Source organism: Pteropus vampyrus, unplaced genomic scaffold (assembly GCF_000151845.1).
Source record: "Pteropus vampyrus isolate Shadow unplaced genomic scaffold, Pvam_2.0 Scaffold127, whole genome shotgun sequence".
Taxonomy (NCBI): Eukaryota; Metazoa; Chordata; class Mammalia; order Chiroptera; family Pteropodidae; genus Pteropus; species Pteropus vampyrus.
In genome coordinates this window covers 1,938,721-1,941,885 of record NW_011888908.1, presented here as the reverse complement: position 1 = coordinate 1,941,885, position 3,165 = coordinate 1,938,721, and positions in this window count along the sequence as shown.

Below are 3,165 nucleotides of genomic sequence, written 5' to 3'. Positions count from 1 at the left end.
AACACCGCCTCCCCCGTCCCCCCATTTCTCTGCTCGAGTTCGAAATGGCTGTGAGATAAGTAGCCAAGCAGATGGAGGTGAAAATATTAGCTTTGTTCACTGATGAAACCTGGAAGGGAAACCCTGGATTAGATGTGCGGCAACCTCTTAACAATGACCTTGAGAACTGGGCCAAGACACACACCCGGTGGTGCTGGCGACCTCAGGCTCTCATGCCGAGTCAGGGCCCAGCAGAGCAAGGTGTCCCCGCCGTGTGGACTGGCAGATCTCTGAGGGGAGGAGTGGGGAGACTCACCCCTTCTCTGTGGGGAGGAGGAAAGCCGCTCCCCGAGGAGTGGGGGGAAGTGTTTGTCACTGCACCTCCCCGAGAACCCGGGAGAAATCCTGGCCCCCGTGACTGAGGTCCGGTGCAGACCGGGACACGGGCTATAGCAGAACCACGAGGTTCAAAGACCGGGCAGTAGCATCCAGCAGAAAGGCCTCACGGCAGATGCAGTGTTTGAAGTGGGCCTCAAAGACAGGAAAGATGAAGGGAGAGGGCATTTCTAGAAAGACGGAAGAACGTGGAAGAACGTAAGCAAACACACTGCCGTCGGGCCGGGGCCTCGGGTGGTACAGGGCAGGCGGCACAATTCGCATGCCTCCCGGTACCAAGCCAGTGCCTCGGCCGAGTGACGCTGATCAGACGAAGGCTGTGGCGGGCCGGGCACTCACTGCCTAGCCTCGGCTCTTTGTGTCACACGGGGATGTCGGCACAGAGCTGACAGGTATTGCAACCCTTCGTGAGAAGCCAGACTCTGGATTTTTGCATGAAACCTTTCGATGTGTACATGTTAGCAACCAATGAAATAAGTAACTAATTCAGAACTTACAAGGCCATTGTGTGGGCCAAAGTTACATATGCAAGCTAGACTTGGCTTCGAGGGACTATTCATTTATGCGACCTCTGGGTCAGATGAGGAGAGCGTGCTAGGGCCTGAGGTGACTGGGCGACATCTGGTAGAGAGCGTCGGATGCTAAGCGTGAGCGTTTATTTCCTCTGTTTCACAGTGGGAGATCTTTTTTTTTTCCTTAGTTAAAAATGAACTCGATTTGTTTAATAAAGCTTGGTATTACAAGCATCGAGTCACACCCCAAAATGGGAGATTTTGAGCATGACAGTAAATTATCGCTTTTGTGATTTAGGAAGATCCATCCAGGTATAATTGGCAGGCCAGACTGTGATGGGAGGAGATTGGACATAGGGAAACCAGCGAGGAAGTGTTTATAAAAACGGAGGTAAGAATGTCTCACTAGAAAGGCAGAAGCAGGAATAGGAAGGAAACAGTAGATAATTAGGACATCAAGGCAAGGACGTAAGATCAACGTAAGGGCATCAAGAGAGGAAGAATCAAAAGCCGCTCATTTCCAATTTTAGACATACGATTCTCGGGAGGAGGCGCTGCTTTGGGGAATAACAGCATGAAGGCAACTTCGGGCATATTCAGTTCGAGGTGCCACCGGAACATCCACACAGAGGTGCCAAACAGGTGGTCGACAGCAGGGGTGTCATTCCGGAAACGAGGCTGACCGGAACGAGAGCTTGGAGAAACACGTGCCTGGCAAAGGCCGAGTTCTCTGTCTGAAAAAGCAGGGTGGAGAGAGTTCAGATTCATAAGAGAAGGGAGGAAATAGGAGGAAGGCAAAAATAAAAGTGAAGAAGACAGCGTCACAGATGTAGGAGAACGAACATAATTTATGTCCTCGCATGCTTTATATTAATGCGTAAAATGCACTTAACATGTATATGCTTGTGTGCATGTTCACGATGCATTCGTTCCCATGGGGATAACTAAATAAACTTAAATGGATGTGTTTGTGCCTACATCTGAATTTCGATTGAGAATGACTCAGACATGAGCTCTACCTTTTCCGTCGTCTGAGAACCCATTCCAAGTGTGGTCAATAATTTAAGAAATGGGAAACAGGAGAAAACGTACCATCTAACAAAAATTTGACGAACTCTTTTTTGGATGAGCACTTCTAAACACTTCCGATCATCAAATGGATTTCATCTATTGAGCACCTACTGTGTACACTAAATGTTTAATATTATTTGAAAACCTTATGAAAACCTGTTTTATAAATGAGGTAAATAAAGGGTCTTTGTTTTACACTGCATCTCTAGCTAGAAACTAGGAATAAATTCTAACCTATTAGGTTCCAAAGCCCATGTACATAATCTTAATGGAATAATAATTTTTAAAAAACTTAAACTTGGTTGCTACAGCATTGTTTAGCTACTCAAAATTTAGGGAAGGGAAAATAATACTTCCACAGAGAAAAATATCTCATAATATTGAGTTGAGTTCCTGACCTGTGACGCCAACACGTCTCGGAGGATTTTTACCAGTAGAGTAGAAAGACCCCTCTCCTCCACCCCCATCTCTCCTGTGGAAGAGTTCAACTCAAGTCAGTTCAAGAAAGGAATGCTGCGTTTATTCCTTTTTAATAAATGAGATATACTGACCATAATTAATTACCTTTTTTAGCCTCGGGTTGAATTTTAACTTATGTTTTTCATTAAATTAAAAAACAAAAACAAAAACAAAAAACACAGCCTCTACTTTTTTACATCGCATTTACTCTTATTGTTCCTCATGAACTTTTAAGAAAAACCAGCAGGTGTTTAGGGCACAGAAGGCTCAAGTCACCCCCAAGTAAAATAAACCCCCGATTCAGAGATAAGGATGAGGTGCCGACTTCTGACACTGCAGTTACTGCGGATGTTAATTTATGTTTGGGGCTGAGGCAGTCTTGCCAGAAATGATCTTTCGCATCTGTGGTTTGGTACTTCCTCCAGTATAAGTCAAATTATCGAAATCTTGGGAATCGGGACCTTAAGCTAAATATTCAGGATGAGAAGACCGAGTCCTGATTTTAGGGTGAGAAAACCGTTCTTTACGAAGAATAATTACTTCAGTGAAGGACAAATCATTCGTCAGTGAGTGTTGCAAAGAAATAACCTGAGACTCACTGTATTTTCTCTAATTCTAAGCTCATCAAGCAACCCTCTAATATGTAATTTAGATTCCCGAGTAAAGAGAGTCACTGAAACGCAGATGCCTTCTCTGGGGGACAGTAATAACGAATTTTCTTTACAGGTTCACTGTGTACAGGGCGTTG